At 33.5% G+C, this 22,202-nt stretch overlaps 1 protein-coding gene across 1 annotated transcript in view; it reads left to right on the top strand.

Annotated features, from left to right (window-relative positions):
• Positions 1-22,202, top strand: part of acj6 (abnormal chemosensory protein 6) — a 71,785-nt gene that overhangs the window by 6,810 nt on the left and 42,773 nt on the right. The window lies entirely within an intron of this gene.

The following is a 22,202-nucleotide window of genomic DNA, read 5'->3' as shown; positions in this document are numbered from 1 at the left end:
CAACTAAGTTAAAAATGTTAGTTTGTAGAAAGCAATCTCTGAATCGAATAGTCTCTATAAATTCTTTAACAAATATATTTTTAACCGTCCGTCAAATATAATAAATAGTTAGCTAAACGGAGTTTGATTTTAATTTACATTCACTTCAAAAAATTCAAAATAATTAAGTATTTTATGCCGTTACACACTGAACATTACAAACTGCAGCAAGAACCCTCATCCCACGAAACATTTCTACACAACAATGTGCGCGCAACTTTAAAACTACACATTGATTTAACCGAACTGAATTGATTGGCATTACGGTGCATGTTCGGTAGTTATTGTTCGATCTACTCTGTGCGGCGGAGTGCGCGTCCGTCACGGCCATCTACTATGCATGCTGTGTCAAGTCTGACTCTCGCCACCTCTATTTGGACACCACTGGCCCGGACATTCGACTATTTACTGTTTATTTTTAGTATTGTTTTTTTAGTGATAGCTATCTAAACACTTTAAATAATACATTTATTTATTCATAAATAAATATGATTGTGAAATATAGAGTGAATTTACTACCAGTGCGGAAAGTAGGGGCAATGATAGAAGCTTGCAAGAAACTCCTGGCCACGATTTTTAATTTATTATTTAGTATATTTGATTTAGCTATCTTGTAAGCTAAATAAGTTGAAATCTGACAAATTCTTTCAAACGTTTGCTATAATTTCATTAGTCAGCTGGTTATGAGTCAATAGCCTCACTACATTTCACATATTGAACAACTTGGGCACTAAGTTGACCATTAAAAATTATTGGAGAATTATTGCATACTTTAAGGTGATGATTTATGAATATGTTTAAAAATAAATACGCATTGTGTACCATAAGATGAAGATAAAACTTTAGACATACATACATACATACATAAAATCATGCCGTTCTCTATAGTGGTAGAGAATGCTACTTTGTCTGATCCTTACAAATGTCCCTTGCTTTCATTCGCATTCATACATCTTGTCATATAAAGCCGTTTACAATAACTGTAGAATACTTTTAAAAATAATGCTACTTCAATATTTCTTTGACTTAATAGTCACTAAGCTTTTCATTACAATATACTTTTTAAAAACATAGGTAATAAACTGATCTATACTAATATTATAAAGTTGAAGAGTTTGTTTGTTTGATTGTTTGTTTGTTTGAACGCGCTAATTTCAGCAACTACTAGTCCGATTTGCAAAAATATTTCAGTGTTAGATAGCCCATTTATCGAGGAAGGCTTTGGGCTATATATCATCACGCTATGACCAATAGGAGCAGAGTAACAGTAAAACGTGTTACAAAAACGGGGAATTTCTGACCCATTCTCTCTTATGTGACGCAAGCGAAGTTGCGCGGGTCTTTAATAATATTTTTATTGAAAAGAATATTTTTTAAATATTAAATTTAATGTGTAGTAAAAAGTTCAGTAGTGGTAGTAATCGGTGTTAAGGTCAGTCGTACGGTGTGTAGTGCGGCCAGTGCTAATGTTAGACCCAAGGCTATTGCACTGAACCGCCGGCGAGGTTACACAGTTCATGTCAAAGATCACAGGTTCACATTCCGTTTGTTGTAACTTTTGTTAAAGCTTTTTTAAAATTCAGTTTGCGTTTTTAAATTTTACAATTATGATTTAAAGTTAAGGGTAACTTTTTATTACAATCTGTTAGGTTATAAACAGATGTTGATTTGGTGACCCATAGACATAAGAAGCAGGTTCGATTTCTGTAGTTCTTCATTATATGGCCTGTTTTCGCAAGTCCGTTTGACAAAGGCTTTTTTATGGATGGTAAATAATGTTATACTGAATAAAGTAGAATAAAATTCTAGACTGATTTCCGCTAAAGTAAATGTCGGATGAAATGGAAGTCTAAGTTGTTGTAATTTTGTAAAACATAATAACAAACACGATTCTTACTGTAGAGAACGACAAAGAACAATTTAACGCGTCTGTTCACGGATCAAACCTATGTTTAATTTCTAAAAAATCAATATGTGATAAAAGTATAATAACTGGCTATTTTGTACTGAAACTATTTTGAACCTCTTTTTACCCTGTAAAACAATCAAATGATAATAACTGGCCATTTTACACCCAATTTATTTAAACCTCTTTTAACCTTGAAAAACAAAGAAGATACCTCACGTAAATAATATGAAATCACACGCGACATAAATGAAAGCATTAAAAATAGATACAACCAGTAACTTTAGACTATATGACGAGAATATTCATTCATAAAGCGTTAAAACTCCGTAGCAGTGACCGATATTCATCGCTGCCTGCATACAGCCGCTCAGCCGATCTATCAATGACGTGTGTACGCTAACAACCCGTCATATCTAGTCGTTATATAGCCGGTGTGTTGCATACGTTGAACTAACTAGTACGGACTTAGCAACAAACAGTTTTCATATGATAACTTACATGGCGATATTTATTTGATAGAAGTATGTGTTTTTGTGTTATTAACTATACTTTTGAGTGTCTTTTTGACAGTAAATTGTTTGTGTGATATAGTTAAAGTGATGTTTGTGTGTCGAAATTAAAATAGTCAATTTTTCAGCCATTACACTCATACCCCAACCACATTTAAAATCAAATTATGTGAAATTAAACGGAAATTAACACGTCGGGAGGTATATTTTGAACAAATAAAACATTCCATAAGTCTGTATAGGCGCAATCTCCCGTGTAGGCTTCTCAGTTTTATTGCATTTCTACCCTTACTCGCTGTCTCTTTCCCCGTGCGATGAAACCGGTGGTAAGAGTGAGACGGACAGCGGCAGTCCGTGCTATTTTATTCATGGTCGCGCGAACGTAACGCGAGATAGATACAGCTGTTTGACAATGAGCGAGAAAGGGACGGGGTACGTTTGTAAGTTTCGCCTTCGAACAAAAAGCTCCCTAGCTTTCGATTGTTATTCTTATATACGTGTACAATCATAAAGGAGGCACGATTATAATAAAAAAAGTGCACTTATTGAATCGTTGCCTTTGAATGTATGTAAACAAGTTATCTGAGAGTTGGGTAACGTAATATGTGCTGAATTGGATGGGTTATTATTATGTTTTCTTACTTAAGAGAGGATAGTTTTCTTAAGTTTGTATGAAACATAATATAGTGTTTGTGTTTCCCCGCGGGTCGATCCGGACATGTTATAGCGCGCGGTTTTAATCGCGTTAATTTCATGCGTGGAAGTAATTGGATTGAGTATTGCGGGATTTATTGATGTTCAACAACAAACTGAACTTTTATATAGTGGGTTATATAGGGGATGTAGAGAGACGGAATGGGCACTTTAAGGTTTTATTTGCGTTATTTCGAATAGAACTACTTAATTATTACAATTTGCTGGATATATTACAGTCTGGGCTATTAATATGAGACTTTACAGTCATCACTTTTAATTGGTAATCGTCAACTATCAAGACAAAACAAGCCATATAAGATTGTCATTTAGTTCCGCCTTATAAAACTAAATTAATCTCATATTATGACCATTTTGACTACATCTCTTGGCCTAAGGCTATTGTGGAAGAACATTCATAACTTATATTGTAGTGTTACGGGTTCAAATCCCAAACGAAACAATTTTTTTGTTTATATATTGTCTTATTTAGACCGTTTATAATATTATCAAAAGTCATAAATATATCTATAATAGAAATAATTTCATAAAAATAAAATGTTGCCACTTTACCAAGCTACGATAAGGAAAGTTCAGTGTCACTATGACGTCACCAAGATGGCTTCCACATGACACAGTTTTGGAATCGAACCTCGATCGTTTGCGACCTTACAACATCAATACTGAACATAATCTAATGGACTGACCTAGATGTACATTTTTACACTACCTAGGCCCGTGACTTTGGCCACGTTCGTTTACTATTTTTAAAGCAGCTTTTCGCTTTTATATCTACAGAATTAGTTATGAGATATGTGTCGTATACAAACTATAGGCCGACAACTTAGTAGAGGGTATTAACATGTACAATTTATTTAGATTATAATTAACAATTCTGTGTATTGCAAACAATTAGGTGTATCGAATAGATCAGTCAGCTGCATAAGTCTGAGGATCACTGATATTTTAATTCTACCGTCAGCTACATAGCTTTTCCGTCACTGATGTTCTAAATTCTGTACTATTTAGGCGGTCACCAGCCGCGAACCTTGCATACAAGGCTTTTAACTAAGTTGTAAGACTATAGCTTGTGTAATTGTTATTTGAATGACAGTTAAATTTACTAATATTGAACTATTTATCTACTTATACTAAACTTGCGGTCGCCCGCGTCTCCGTCCGCGTGGACTTTAGTTTTCTTATGTTTTTCAACATTTTTTTTGCTGCCACAGTCCGGTTAGTCATAGCGTAATATGATAGCCTATAGCTTTCCTCAATAAATAGACTTATTACTTATTTAACACGATTTATTTTTTCTATTCGTTCCGGTAGTTCCTGAGATTAGCGCTTTCAAACAAAATAACTCTTCAATTAAGTATTATTAGAAGAAATTATATATTATAACTTACTACTATTGTTTTATACAGGAATAAAGAAACAAAGTGAATTTAGTCTAATGAAATCTAATTAACGTGGAAAACTATAATCCTGGAAAGAAACGACTAACATATGGCTTCTAAGAATACTATTAAAAAATGCTAATATATTTTACTAGCTGACCCGCGCAACTTCGTTTGCGTCAGATAAGAGAGAGTGGGTCGTAATTTTCCCCGTTTTTGTAACATTTTTTACTGGTACTCTGCTCCTATTGGTCGTAGCGTGATGATACATAGCCTTTCTCGATAAATGGGCTATCTAATAGTGAAAGAATCTTTCAAATCGGACCAGTAAGTTCCTGAGATTAGCACGTTCAAACAAACAAACAAACTCTTCAGCTTTATAATATTAGTATAGATAGTATCCCGGAGTTCAGTAACGTGGGCTCGTTCCGCGAAAATGGTGAGAAGTGTATTTTACACATTTCTGCTTATACCTGGGTATAACACGCAGGATACAGTGAAATGAAAATCACAGAAAAAACGTGTGCATCCGCGAGCAAAGGCTAGCGTACTATTGAGAGATTAGAACGAGTGTGGAACAAACCAGCGTTGAAAATAAGCCGATTATAAAACTGTTGACAAACATTTATTCAAGTTTCGTTTGTGGTCACTTCTATTGACCGACTTCAAAAAAGAGGAGGTTCTACATTCATTTGTTGGGTTTATTTTTTGTTTCAACTTTTTCTCCGTTTGACCGATTTTAATGGAAATTTTATATTGTGTTTCATTTGAAAGTTGTTGCTTCTCATGTGTTTTCATTCAATTGATACAGATTTGATTGAAAAGATTATAATAATTTAGATTATACAATACTACAGTTGTATAACCAAAATTATTATATTTTTTTCTTTTTTTTACATGGTACACCAGCATCAGTACACAAGTAGTTTATATTGTGAACTAAGACTATTTTTACTCCGAGAAACATTTCCTTTAAAACAAAGTCGTGGGCAGAAAGTAGTTAAAAATATTATAAAAATATACAGTTACTGTTTAAATTGCTCCGAGCAGGAATATACAAGACCTAAAACATTAAAAGTTCCAAAAGATTGAAAGACTAATGAAGATGAACACCATAAGGAAACCTTCATCTTTAAGTTATTTAAATAGTTCTTAATAAAGAGTTCCTTTTGAGCATTTTATTTGAACAGTTTTTGAAGAAGCGGTTGGCTAGCTTCAAACTACTGCTAACTACTCTTACACGGAAATCCGTACTACCAGTAAATTAATAAATTAGTCATTTACATATTAACTAGCTGACCCGCGCAACTTCGCTTGCGTCACATAAGAGAGAATGGGTCAGAATTTTCCACGTTTTTGTAACACTTTTTACTGTTACTCTGCTCCTATTGGTCGCAGCGTGATGATATAAAGTATGTTTTTTTTTTCACGCAAATATTCTCAAAATTATTTATATCTCTTAATATAACGAAGTCGCGCTAAGGCATATCCGCCATTAAAACAGTTGCCATGACAACGGAATTTTGTTATTTCAATGTCATTATAATGTTGATTATTCGCGACTTCGTTCGCCACTTGAATTTTCCCGGGAAATGCGTCATTTTCCCGGGGTAAAAAGTAGCCTATGTCCTTTCTCGGGTGTCAAAATATCTCCATACCAAATTTCATGCAAATTGGTTCAGTAGTTTAGGCGTGATTGAGTAGCAGACAGACAGACAGACAGACAGACAGACAGACAGACAGACAGAGTTACTTTCGCATTTATAATATTAGTAAAGTATGGATTATTTACATATTAATTAATATTGTAAATTGGAAAGACTGTTTGTCCGTAAAGTCTTTGCAGCTACACAACACGCAAATCGATTTGGGTGTCAAACAAAAATCTATTACATTGACAACCTAGGGCTACTATTTGAAACATACTAATCATTATTTAAAATAGAAAAGACTATATAACAATTTGTTCGATCCGGAAATCGAACTTGAGACTTGCAGCCGCATACACTATTAGAAACTTGAGTGAAGTTGTGTACGCCGGCTACCCTGTACAAATAATACTATTATTTTTCTTAATACTTTCTACGGAAGCTTCTCGTTTATATCATAGCATCTTAAGAGGTGATTATCATGACATAATCAATATCATTTAGATAATCGCCTCCGTAATTAGCTATATACTATATAAACATACCGTACTATTAAGAATACACCACTGTTACCGTAAAATCAACCATATTACTAACATATAAGGCTCAATATCACCTACAATCATTAACTAGACGACTGACAATAAAACAAACGATTTAAACAAAACTACATCTTATATACTCAGACTTAAAGCATATTATCAAATAGCAAAACAACACTTTCTATTTCATACTATTGTTTGGTTCAATAAAGTCGATATTCGTTTCACACGAAACAAAACGCGGGTCGCATTTGAACTAAAAAGTGGAATAAAATGCAAGCGATTTTGAACTTTATATCCTCTATTAAATGAGACAGTATTTTTGTGAAAGGCGTTTATAAATTATAGATGAGTGTTTATTTGAGGGGGTAAAAACCCTTTTTTGTCTATTCGCGGTTGTTTCTTAAGGGTAGGGTTAGTTAAAGGGACCGATACTTGGAGTTTCCGAGAACTGAAGCTTGTTTTCAAGTTTTAAGAGTCGTTTTAATAAACTACTGTCGAGATCGATAACTGCTAGGAATTTTTGTTTATGGAAAATATTATTTGGCGTGCGATGTTTTAGAGGTTAAGATTCGAGGAGAAGAATGAGACTTGACGATTCATCAAAATGATTTTATTCTATTTTTTCTTATCTTCAAAAATTATCACTTATAACAATATAATAATAATACATTTTATATTACGAAACATTCTTCCTAAAACTGTCATTAAATCACTAAGGAAATCAGCTCGAACGATGCCGCGGGTTACAGCTAGTATCATAAATAATTTTGTAATCTTTAAACTTGAACCGGCATTAACTTTTTACCTTCAAACTATATTGTAATAATTCCTTGCATGTTGATTTGGTATATTAATGGAAATCTAATAAAACATATTTCCTTTTGTATACTCTCTTATTTCTAAATTACTGTACCAATTTGCGTGGGACTCGAAGAATCTGATACACTCTTTTCTTTCGTCCCCAGATCAACATGGAAGCGAATTTACACACATATGTAAGTAGATATACAATATTTACATTACATATATACACTTAGAAACTAGAATTAAAAGTATGTAATTAAATTATTTGTACATACCTAATAAAGTATGCAAGAAAGAATATATATAATCACTAATGATGTTGTGTGACGGAACACTATGTAAATTTTACAAAAAATGAACAAAATTTTCCTTTAATTTGTATACATTATATAAATTACGGGAAAATGTATATAAATTTAAAGATTGTGCGCTCTAAAATGGCGCTCAATATTTTATTCGATTTTGCTGTTATTACAACAAGAATTCTCTATTTGTTGTTATTTAGAATTTAAGGTAAGTTAAGCTAATATATTCCAAGTGTCATTCTTGGAGGGACAATGTAAAACTCTTTTAATTACACGATGAATACACAAAATTACCTCCTTGTCGTCACACAGACACATTAAAATTATAAACATTTAAGTATATTAAGTCTCATGTCTTTAGCAAGACAGAAAAATAAGCTGGTACCTACTGAAGCTGAGAGAATGTAAATTATGTTTTTGTTGCTAACACATTTTATTTTGTTTACAAAACTAACTACTACATAGCGAAACTAATCTATTGTACAGTCTACAGCAAAAATCTCATTCAAAAACGACCGCAGAGTAACAAAATCAGCCACAGTCTACCAATAAGTATAAAAAATAAGTATAAAATATTAAAAATTCTTTCAGTGTTAGATAGCCCATTTATCGAGGAAGGCTATAAGCTATATATCATCACGCTACGACCAATAGGAGCAGAGTACAAATGAAAAATGTTACAAAAACGGGGAAAATTATGATTCTCTTGAGACGCAAGCGAAGTTGCGCGAGTCAGCTAGTCTTTAATAAAGCAGGGAATGAAACTGGTACCGCCTGAACTTGTGAAAATGTCAATTACGGGCGTTTCTTATGCTTTTTACTAACACATTGTATTTTATTTACAAAACTAACTACTACATAGCGTAACTAATCTATTGTACAGTCTACAGCCCAAAAATCTCATTCAAAAACGACCACAGATTAACAAAATCAGCCACAGTCTAACAATTACAGTTGAAAAACCTCACACTCCAATTACGTAAGGTTTGAACGCGAGACAAAAATCCGCGCGGTACAGTTAGGCAGTTCAATTACGAGCTAACTGCACCCAATCACTGGTTAACTGACGCTGCTAACTGTACTTTTAATATTTAACTGCATTGTGTCGCCGGCAGACGGTGCCACTTTCTGTTGCCGGCTGTTGCGCGACAGTTGTCGACTGTTGCAGTGATTGATACTGGTTTAGAGATTGAAGAAAGGATTAGTATAGTTCTTGTAGTGTTTAGGTAAATTAAATGATAATTTTTATGTTTTAAATGCTTCTTGGGTTAGTCTAGTTTTATAAGTAAACAGACTGACTAAGTTTTCTGGTAAGCAATTAAAATTAGGCATCAATAGACTCTTATCACCGAGTTTTTCACACCATTTAAAGACAGGAACTCATCACCAAAATTCAGCTTAAAGAAACAATCTTAAATCGAATAGGTACTATTGAGATTAAACAGAAAAAAATATAAAACATGCTTTCCAAAATTATTACCAGCCAAATTTAAAAAGTATCAATTTCCATATTTCTCTATAAATTACACATTAATACTAAAACCGTCTTCCAATCGAGTTTGATCTCAAGCAACATTGACGACATGAGAGTGAGCAGCCAGCCTTACGCACGTTAAATAAACAAACACACATGTGACGAGATATTTAATCGTTTATATAAGGCTGTCTAGACGCGATGAGCCCCGGACATCAGTCAGGGCGGCTTGATGCCATAGCCAGTTGTCACGCCGACTTATGTGCATTGATGGGGCGGGGTGTCAGTGTAGGCGGGGAACATAGAGGAGCGGGTAGCGATTTACTACCACTGATAAATAAAACTTTGTATACTTATAAGAGTTTTGATCAGTTTGGTTATTAATGATTTAAAAAGGATAGCATAGCTTTCAGTCTTTGTTATTATGTTTGAAATTTAGTATATCAGATGAAATTTTGACGGTGGTTTTCATACATTTTGCTGTCATTTTATTTTGCGGAACATAGGTTAGGTGATACTTATTTATCAACTATGAAACTGGGTCTAAAGGTTATATTTACTGTGATTTGCGTGGTTTAGCTTTTTAACTTCAGATCACAATTAAAAAACTTATTAAGATTTGAAAAATCACGATTTTAATGATCTGAATGCTAACGAAACAGCAACCAAATTATCATCAACAATGTAACAAAACTTCGAATTTGAAAACTTTCTAAACTACATTTTAATCAACAGCAAAGAATCTAACGCTTTTATGATACAAAAGCAAACAAAACAACAAGCATAATGAAACAAAACTTTAACTACAAAATAACAAATTCACAACAAAATTTAATTCTTAAACCCGCTGCTACTAGCGCCACACATTCATTAGTGATTCCGAGTGTGTGTCCGACCGTCCGTATGGTTTAGCCTCTGAATTAGACCAGCGCTCATTATTCCGCTAATCGCTAACCATGCATGGATCATTGTCATCAAGATACATCCGAGGATATATCCCAGGATATATGCGAGGATATTCGGCCATTAGATTAGTGATTCATGTGTAGTCAGACGTGTAGGTATTCATGGGGTGGGGGGAGGGGTTGTTAATCGTACTTGTGGTGATCTGTGGACACTTACTGTCACGTACAGGCATTGTGCATATCCTTAAGTGACTGAGATTAGGAATATTATATACGTAGGTTAAACCTCGACTATACTTAAATTATTGAGAGCGCATTATCATAGACAATGCGCAAAAGTACATTGTTAGTTACATATTATTTGACTGAAGAAATTGTGTCTAACTCACAAAACATTTTTCAGTCACTTCTGTTTTAAAAACACATTCCAGTCTATCAAATCGTGAGATGGTGAATTTTAAAAGGACATTTATAAAAATGTATAGCTTAAAATAGATGAGAAAATAGAAGGTTGGGCGTATATTACTTAACTTATGTTCGAAAGATCTTAATGACTGACAAATGAATATACTCAATCTCTTCAGCAACACTCAAAATCATCACAAAATGTGAATTTAGAAGCACAAAAAGCAAGTTTTACATATGCCACCTTACCAATTCAAGTCCGACACTTAAACCACAAAACTATCACGGCTTCTAAAAGTATTAATGAAATACTATTCTTATAAAGACTACACACGAACTATACTTGGAGAAAAAAACTAAAAATGTAGGCAGAATTTACGCTAACGATATTTATAAATAAACAACGACAGACATAAATAATTCGCTTTCGCGGAATTTTATATCGTTCAAGCTTTAAAGAGACATTGTATTTTAAGATCGTATTCAAATATATTTTTGTGCTTTATTAACTGTTGTGAATTTGTCCACGTAGTAATGATAATTAGGGACATAACGTATGCCATGTGATGGTTCTGAAATTCTAAAATTGTATCTAAATCTGTGTCGCAGATTTAGTGTGAACGAATAACTAACAAATAAACACTTTAATTAAAAAAACTAAATGATTTTGCTCTTTCATGAATTTAAACTGTAGATATACAAAATAGTGATAAACTAACAATTATTTTCAATTCAATACCATTTTTTACAAACACTTTTCTCTGGTTATTTTCATATTTCATACTCCCAAAGGAGATCGGCAGATTTCGTACAGCTTAAAGTTTGTGTTGTTTCGTAACAGAATTTGTACCACTTATTAAGGGGACTAAGTCATTTATTTTTATTTGGGAGTATTATTTTTAGAAGTCCGGATTAATTAGAAAGTATTTGTTTATTTAAATAATAATTTTTGGTCCATGGCTTATATTTGTTGACAACTAAAGAAAAAGAAAATCTCATGAGACGTCACTTTTCGTCTGACGTCTACGCATCCGCCAATTTGCTGTTGTTTTGAATTGTGGTTTTGACAGCATCTGAGCAATTTAGCGAACTATTGGGGCTTCTAAAAATGGACATAACTTTTACCTCCCAACTTTTAAAAATATAAGAATTTTAAAATAAGCTTGTCTATCATATTAGCTACCAATTAAAACAAAAAGTAAACCTAAACATGACATTTTATAAGCTGTACGAATTCTTCATATAAACCTGCCGTTCGCCTTTGTACAAACATTACAAGACTACGTGAAGCAGAATTGCTTTTTGAAAACTATACTAAGAACAAAACAAACACATTCAAGATACAATAATCCGCACAATAGAACTTCACTACGCTACTCTTTTTGTTAAACTACCCTCAAAATTTTCTCCAAGCAACTGCGCTGTAGCAAACTTGGTAACCTCAGACTTGCACACAAGGAGTACGGCATGAAGCATACAATAACGACGCATTACACCACCAGTTACCAAAACCTATTAAGTTCAAGACGTAGTTATTTTAATAAATGAAAGCTAGTCAGGGCAAACTTGAAATTAACTTGGTACCCGCGGGACGCCACATGGAGGCTATGAATACTCTATATGCAGTACCTATTGTTACGTTCCCAACTTGCCAACTTGCCTGGATTATGCCTGGACGTTTTTGTATAGACTTCCTAAGGCAACGTCTCGCTTTTTAGGGTTGGGCTTAAGATTGTATAGAAAATATTTTTAATATAAAAGTTCAATCGGTAAGGCAAATGTAACCTGTAATAAAATGTAAAGCATTCTATTATGAATTACAACGCATATTGCGTCAATGGCTGCATAATTTTCGAAGGCTGAAAATATTGTTTAATTTATTTAAAAAGTCATCAATATTGTTAATCATTTAAAAAAAACCAGATGACACATATCACAAAATACAGTCGAATTTGAGAACTTTCAATTGTTGTTTGAATTTTGCAAAAGATGTTAGATGTGGGTCCATTTTTCTCTCATTGTAGTAGGAAACATTATACTTACAAATATTACATTGAGAAATATAATAGGCCACTCATTTCTTTCTTGATAAAACTGTTTTTTAAACAATAACTCAATAATTAGATATTTTCTACATAAAATGTACCAAGCAACCCTATAATATGAGAAGTTAGTCTTAACAATTTCTCTACGAATTCCTTGAAGTTATTGTTCCATATTTTAATATCTGATTAAAATTTGTCTTTCATTTACAAAATAGTTGAACCAGATTTAGACTAGAATGACGGGAGAACTGATCACGGGGAAGAATATAATCTAAATAAATATAAAAAAGACACGAAAAGAGTTGCAGTAAAAGTAATATTAAAAAAAGCGTATCAAAGAGAAAATAAAATTAAAAATGAATGTATGTCGAAGTTTATGTTAAACCGTTTAAAAAGTAATGTAACATTTTATTTGTGACCGTTTCCCGTACATTTTACTAACATTTATTATAAAGTTACACTAAATGGTTTATTGTTAAATCCATTGCTATTCACACGTTGTTTGATTTAGTTTAATTCGTTGAATTTGTTATTCCAATTTTATGTTTAGAATATCAAGTGCCATACAAGGTTTTTAGTAATAGTGTACTTGCAAAAAAGTTTTTATGTCACTATTAATTTAGATTCAATAAAGATTTTTGGACAAATATATTATATTCTCCCTTTTTTATTTAATTTATATTCATCAAAATTTATACTCATAAAAAGATTCAATTTAATAATAGATTAAAGTAGAAATAAATGACTGATAAAAGAGGCTGTTTAAGTAAAACTTGCAAACACTGGTAGAAAGATGTCGAAAAAATGATTAGCAGCCATTATCTATTAAAAAATATAAAATAAAAAACAAATATTTAATGGCGATTCTTCAATTTTTTTGACAACTAATGGCCAGTATTTTCATTTTTTTGTTATTGAACCTCATAAAAGAAGAAATATAAGATTTCTTTAGTTATTATTATTTGAATCAATTGTAGCTAGCCGGCATTCGGTGATGGGAGTATTACGCAAAACTTAAAACTAACTGTTTAATAAATCATTTATTAAATAGTTAGTTTTAAGTTTAAAAATAAAGCTATAGACAGATTACATTACATTTGAACAGTTTATTATATGAGCATTATTTATCCTAAAATTTAATATTTTTATCCAGTCTCTATGGTAATTTTATTTTAAAAATTACAACGATAATAATATGCTAAGATATAATTTTGTTTTTTTCCTATTGTAATTTTTCTGCCAATCCTATTTTAAGAGCATGTGTTAGAAAATATTTTATTTATCTGTGTGACATATTTTATTTTAGTCTATGATTTGTTGACCGAATAGAAACACGCACGGAGGGGTCCAGTCGTAAAAATCCCGTAAAACTTAGGGTCGATGATGATTTTAAATATAGAATAATTCATACAGATTCTCGAGCCAGCCGCATATTAGCGTATCTACATATTTTTTATGTACAAATTTATGAGTTATCATTTTTACGAGTCTCCGACCTCCCGGTGAAGGCCGAAGAAGGGTTTTTGACCAATTTCTTTACATAATTCCATGGGATTTTATGTTCCAATATGATTTTGCCTTTTCGATGTTATTACGTCAGTGTGAAATATGAAGCGGTGTTTTATTTTTTAGTTGCTTTTTTAAAAAGTTTGCGGACGGAATGTAGTTAGGTTATATGAAGTTGTTCTGCATGTGTATTACTATAGTACAGAATTGTTCAGTTTTTTATTAATATGGGTGGTAATAAACAAATTAAGAACTTAATAATTAATTTTAAAAGCATCTAAATCGAAGTTTTCTTAACATTTGCTTCCTATGTAATTAATATAAGTTTTCACGATGAAACTTAATGAAAAAATTTCACACGCTTGATTGTTTTTTAAAACAGTTTTTGATAGGATGCAAAGTCTCTGTCCCATACTTAATTACAAGTTAAAATCCTGTGTTATTTTGAGTTATGTTCGGGATAGGAGTCATTTCTCCAGAAGTGGGACAGAAATGGCTTAAAATCCTGACTTTTTATCCATTTCATATCGATTAACATCGAATGCATTAAAAATGGAAGCGTAAAAGCTGTCTTTTCAAAAAAACCTGTTTTAATATCCTTGTTGAAATATAGCATAGACAATGTATAAAAATCGTGACAATTATTAGATCTGTGCAAACGATTGTCGATGAAAATATGTCATGTTGATATTTAATTAATAGTTAGCACCTAGTTGGAGCACTGACGTCAAACAAATCACTTTGGGAAATTAAATGACTGTGACTGTAGTTTCATGGTTAATAAACAATTTTATTATTGCCCGTTTGGTTTATTTATATGTTATTTACAATGCATTCAAAGATAAAAGTAACGCCATTCATGTTCATATGTTTTAAATTATTAATTATTTAAAGAGTAGTCATAGCCGAGTGGTATAGGGTACCTCCCACGCAAGTGTTTGACGTTGAAAATAAAAAGTAACAATTTCCGACTAGATACTCTAACCTTAGGAATTAGAATAGATATCGTCAAACTTACTTAAGGCTAATTTTAATAAATACGGAGCGTGTTTATACTCTTCTACAACAATAACTTGAGGTCTTAATTTTAATTAACACGGGGCAAATTTAGGCTCTTTGCCCCACAATAAGTTTGCTTAAGAAAATTTAACGCCATCTTATTTCTAACCTGTCAAAAATATTGCACAATATAAACACTAAAGGCCAATTATATTGTGCAAACCTCATATTACCTTAGTGCAATCTGCGCCTGAGAAAAATATTCATTATTGGTTTTATTTACCCTTTAATAAACAAAATGGAAATAGAATATTTTCGTAATGCACCATACTGGTATGATAACACAAGCGTCGCCTGTTGAGGTAAATTATAGGAGCGCTGATTACACTGGTTTGGTTACATGGGGCCATACTGCGGGTCCCACGGTCGGTCACGCACGGACACTATTACTGTACAGACAGACACACAAGTCGTATATATTCAATCTTTCGAAAATATCCTGCAGCATATATTTATATTACTTAGGTGCATAAAGAATCATGCCTTCTTCACATAGGGGTGGAGAGAAAACTGTAAATACTGCTTGCATTGCACATACGTACCCCTCGGGACTAGTAAATACCAAGTTATAAGATTTTATTCAATGACTATGTATTATTCAAAACATGAATTTCAATATGTTTTCCATAAAAACATGCTTTTTCCTAGGTAGGTAGAGACCAGAAAACGCCGCTTGGTACGATTACAAACTTCCCTTGCTTCATTCACATCCATACATCTTGTCATACAGGACCGCCGGTTACGACTACTACGCACCTGACTTTTTCACAAGACACCACCAATATGATCTGTGCATGTCTTTTTAGTGCGTTCCTTCCAGCGTTACCATTTACGTCCGTATAGTCAATTTTATTCATCATTCTACATTCATTCACGCTGCTTATATTCACGTTCAAAAAAATTGACATTCTTTGAAATGTTTAATTCAAACCACCCAATTTCACCTGAAATTGATCGAAATACTTACTTACTTAGCGTAATACACAGGTATTGAAAATAAAAAGATGTTAAACGAGTTTTGTATCCGACTGTATTTCTACAAAACGTAAAGGGTTCCTCCATGGGGTCATCTTTTGTAGGTTACTGGGCAGGGTTTAGGTTTTTGGTAGTTGGTTAGATATGGTGTTAGTAGCTTGGTTTAAATAGAGGGCTAACTTTGTATGATAATTTAGAAATCTGGAACGATATTGACTTAAAATGTTGTGTCAAAATTATTTTCCTTTTCTTACTAGTTGTCCTTTAACGGTTTGTCAGACTCATTTCACGTTGTCACTTCGTCCAACAGACTCGATGCAAAACCCAGAAAAAAATATCGCAGTTTTCTTTAAGAACACTCCATATACATTAATTTTCGAAAAGCTTCATACACTGGCCTAAAATTTCGCAAATTTTTCTTCGACCACTGTAAATCTCTACAACAATTATACCAAGATACGTTTCCTACAAATTAATACACGAACGCTTCGCCTTCGCCACGCCTCCGCTTCGTCCACGTGGCTTTAAGCCTCCAATAGGTCACAGTTCAAATTAATAGTCTTGTTGATAAGACTGCTTTATACCACGTGTTACCGATTAGAAAACAACTTATAATACAACTCATTGACAATCCAAAATCAACTTTATTCTTATAACCGTAAGGTTCCTATTCCAACGTTGAGTTGATGGTTAGTTATGCTTTATGTATTTAACGATTTACTGGTCATTGCTTCTTGTGGCATTTGAGAATGCGAAGTGAAAATTAATTGAAATAAAAGGCTTTGATTTTAGGCGATCAATTTTAAAGTTATTATTTGGTTATTAAATATGTATGGCAAATGGGTTTTAATGATAACGTCACGTGGAAAATTGAGAACGTTTTGAAATGGCAGTTATTTGAAGATTTTTTTTTCACTCTTTACTGTTCCACTGCTGGGCAAGGGCCTGCTGAGTAAGAGGTTCTTGAGTATACCACGCTGGCCAAGAGCGGGCTGGGAACTTTGCATGCTCTTAATAAATATTTGATTCATGTATTGAGGGAATGCAAATTGCATCCAAAAAAGAAAGAAAAAAAATAAAGTACATATTTTTGTAACATCGTGTTCCTTACACTCAAAGTATAGGCAGAGGTGTATGGTGTAGATAGCCACACGTAACAACCTTAGTCCTATAGTCAGGCACAAGGCACTTAACCAAAGTATTATACATAACCAAGATTATACAGCCCAATAACACTTTGAACAACCCGGGAATCAAAACAAAACCCTCGTGTTCAGTAACCGCTAACCGTTAGTTTACCGAGTGTTACTAATAAACTTCCATATTTATAATATCTGAGTAAAACTTAATCCTGAGTGCTCACTCTATTTTGCAGCTGTTAATGTGCGCTGTCGTTTTTAAAGCTTATGTTTTAAGCTTAGCGCTCGATCGAGCATTTTAAATAAGTTTTCCGTTTATTAAAACTAAATGGATAATTAATTAAGCTTTCCATAGTAATGTGGTTACAAAATTAAGGACCATTTTTTAGCTTTAAAATAAGTGACAGATAATTTATCTGCTAGTTAAAGTAACAGCTCGTGGCTAAGTAACAATAGCCGCAAGGATCGATCTCTGAGGCTTTGTTTGCCGAGGCTGTTTTGTATGTGGGTGACCAATGACCATCTTGTACACATATCGGGTTCCGCTGTGTTCTCAAAACAATTCTCGCATTAAGAATTGCTCTAGTGTCGCGGGGACTTTAACAACCGTACAAACAACGGACTCTGCCAGACCCGAGACAACTATTTTTGGATCGCTAAAATAACTGCTCCGTATGGGAATCGAACCTACGAACTCCCAACGTGTGGAAGCGGCGTTGCGATCTTAACCACTGCACCACGAATAATGTTTGCCCAGCTTTATACTTACTTGAAATCAGGTTGAAAATATAAAGTTAAACTCCAACCTCGCTCAATTACCTTTAAATCAAAACTATTCAACTTAAACTGCGATAGAATGTCTTCAATCGTTGCCATTACACTGTCGGTCCAACTACTGAACGATTTGAATCGTTTATTGGACGTTTATCTATGAGTCAAGGGCGGAATCATCATGCCTTCTAAAAGTTGCAGTAAATGCTCGTGAAGTAGCTACTTTGACTCTTCAATGTCTACTGTGACATAAACAATAGAACGAATATTGAAGGAATAAAAAGAGAAAATTAAAGCGGGCAAAACAGTAGCACGATATATACTCTGTCACTATCGACAAATATTGTAGACCAAGAGAAAATTTAAGCAAACAAAATAGTAACTCGAGCACTACTATCAACTACCGACAATCGGCTAGTTATCGAGAAATCTTGTAAAACTCTGATCCAGCGCTTGTAGCGGGTATCGTAGGAACTATTTTGGTAGTACATTTTAAATGTCAAACTTTCAATACTCGACAGGACGGACTGTAGAGAATCGCAGTACAGTTCTAAGACAATGTTCGATGATTTTTGGTTTAAGAAATAAATAATATCTGCCAACAACAATGTAAATAGTCAACATCCCAGACTGTCTTTTACACTGATGGCTAAGAGAGTTATCAGTGAGGTAGATAAATAGCCGTTTTATAGTACAGAAGTTGAATAACTGTCGTCTAAAAATACATCATATAATATTAAAAGTTTGAAAAGACAGTTACAAAAGAGATAGAATAAAAGTCTCCACGCAGCAAGTTTCAGTAAAATATCGGCACAATCGAACACTAAACAGAGGACAAAAAAAGATATCGTTATTAATCCAAGCTTACAGCATTCCCTTAATTCTAGCTTCAGGGTTGGAAAATACCGGCTGCATTTGTCCGAAATATCAGTTCGTAACAGCAATATTCCAAGATTAGACACATACGAATAATCCTCAATAATCTGTCAAAATATCGCCAAAAACTGAACTGAAATCTGTCCATTGTTTTCAGAGAATATCGCTCACAGAAAGACAAACGATGACATATCGGTGGCAGCCGGCTTCCTTTCTTTTTTTATTGTTGCGTACTTTTTAAACTGTAATCCAAAAGCGAGCGGCTTTTGACGAAAATAAAATGTTTTTGATGCTTCTGGCAATATCGGTTTGAATGGCTATTGATTCTTTGCTAAGCCGTTTTTAAATTAACTTTTTTAGTCTTTAAAAACCGGCTTACCAATTATTCACATACAATAAAAAAATACGGGAATTAACACGAACACACATTTTATCTTAGAATGCTTGACGTTTCGGCGCAGGTTGGACTCGTAGTATCGCAGACTAATCTTTGAAGAATACAACCTAAACTTAAAATTCGAAACTCATGTTGCCAACTTTCCTATCACAAACATTTCACGTAAATTACATTCTACACTAAGCAGTACAAAACCGCTGCACTAAAATTGTAAATGAACTCGCAAGCTATCAATACACAAGGAAACTTGGGAAGCTTTAGCCACACAACACAAGTTGCTGCCACCTGAACGACCACTGCTAACTGGCATTTGGCGTAAACCATCTCCACTTGATTGGACAAACTTTTATTGGCCACACTTTCCAACTTCCTTGCCGGCCGCCTACTCTATCACACCATTACTCTAAAACCAACTTTTTTACATAGTTCTAAGGTTCATTTTCCAATGGCTGATAGTTTTGTTTTATTGCGCTGGGAGTCGATACGCTTAGATTTCGCTTGAGATTGTAATGACATGGATTTGTGAGGATTAGCGGCTTTAGTGCTGAGCCCGGCTATGTATTAATGCAGGCTTATGTCTCAACTGTTAGATAAAGATATAGTTATTAAGGCGTCTTAGAAGGTACGTCTTAGAAATATAATTATTTTTCTTTGGAAAATATACGCTATATATCATAAGTTTTGTGTGTATTAGAAACAATTATGATCTGTTCTAACGATGAAAGAAAGCATCGTAATGTATACCTGAGAGCTGTTTAACAAGTCTTTGATGGTATGCAAAATCTCAAACAAGCATTGGCCAGCGTGGACTAAAGATCTGACCCCTCCCTTATTATTTTAAATTATTATTATCTTTCTTGCAGTAAATCTAGCAAAGGTCATTCAAACTGTCTGATGATCTTAATTGGCTTCCATCTTGAAATAGGCTGCGGAAAGATAGCTTGATTGGTAATTTATTTATGAGCAGATATATTTTGGAGCTTCTTAAGGCCATCTTAATGCATTCCTTACCAAGGTCATCTATACTTCAAACGTCATACATTTGTAGCGAAGTATTTCCTCTATTTATGGAAGAAATCATTCACATTCATATAGACCTATTAGTTTTTGTCCACGCCTTGGTCCACGTGGTTTAGTGACTTAGGAAAGAATTAATCTATCTACCCCTTTTGTCGCGATGAAATGTATGTCTCGTAAAATCAGCTCTATCTCTGTACCAAATTTGATTCAAATCGGTTCAATATTTAAGACGAGAAAGCGTAACCGACAGACAAATAGACAGACGGGCAGACAGATTTACTATCACATTTATAATATATAGTTGGGATGTAGGGATATGTTTTACTTCACATTTTGTAACCTCGTACTTGATCGAGAGTCTCCGTCGTCCTTACTCGCGGCCTCTGTGTCGTTAGCTTATAAATAGCTGACTGTTTGCGTCTGTATCGATACTACTTACCTCCTGCATTACGTCCACACTGTTTGTTCTTTCACACGAACGACAAAATCACCCCCCCTTTTCTTTGTTTTAGTCCACAGCATTACTTTATTTTATTGTATTGTTATAGAAAACTACAGCTAAACATTGAACATAAAACATAGCCAAAATAAGGCCAACTACAAGTTTTCACAGTTGAAATACTGTATGTAGTTACTTGTTAAACCAGTGCCCAGTTTACCCAAGCTATCAAAGCTATTAAAATAGGTTACGACAGTTATCTTAATTTTGAATTGCATAAATATACTTTGTGAGGCACAGAATCAATCAACTAAAATGTCCCTAAACGGTTACCCATGTATGAAATACTCGCACCAAATGCTCAACCCACTCATAGAATATCAACCATTAAAAGCAACTGGTTACCATAAACTTATAACCCCAAACTTCTGCTCCACAAGTATCTAAATCTGTCATAAATAAAATCAAGAACTAACCAAACCTCAAACAGGTATATTTCTAAATTGGCTCACTCTAATCAAATATGAAAGCTACTTCTATTCGGCGAGATAATAATTAATATTTTGCCACTCCGACATTTGCCAATATACGTGTGGAGTCGACCTGAAACAAATTGGGCGGCCTAATTTTAAGGCTAAAAGCAGAGGTGGACTAATTTGGGCGGATTCGGACAAAGTGGTTTCAATAAGACGATATTTTGGTTGGTTTTTGATGACACTATTAACAGTTATAGTTGAATGCTTGTTTTAAAATTAATATTTGATATTTAAGATAAAGATTTGTTGTAATATGATGTACATATATAATAGAGTTAGCGGTTTTTTAAACATAGCTTATTTATTATTATCGGCTATCACAATAAAGAAAATTAAAAAAAATCTTACCCTCGAATTCTCAGTACATTTAGCGGTAGTTTATCTATTCAATAGTGTTTTTTTGTATGAATTTTATGCTATTGAATAGATAAACTACCGCTAAATGTACCTCAGAAACCAGGGGTTAGTATAAAATTAAATTTTACAATTGATTGCCAGTTCTTCTCATTGGTTCTACAACCTATGTGGTTTATTACCCATGACTTTGACATAGTCAGTACTCAACCTATATGAATAAATGATTTGAAAGTGACCTTTACTGTTGCACTCGGTTACAATGTAATTTGAAACAAACCTAGTACCTTTACACGCTATGCTTATTTCAATCATTCAATTTATGAATTACCGGTGCAGGTAGCAGTTTTTGAGAAATATACTGCTAAATTATGACCTATAACAAAAATTACTTAATGCCAAATTATTGAGTCATAATAAGACAATAAAAAAAATGGTTGCCAAAGTT

This window comes from Anticarsia gemmatalis, chromosome Z (genome assembly GCF_050436995.1).
Source record: "Anticarsia gemmatalis isolate Benzon Research Colony breed Stoneville strain chromosome Z, ilAntGemm2 primary, whole genome shotgun sequence".
NCBI lineage: Eukaryota > Metazoa > Arthropoda > Insecta > Lepidoptera > Erebidae > Anticarsia > Anticarsia gemmatalis.
This window is presented reverse-complemented; position numbering and strand designations above follow the sequence as displayed.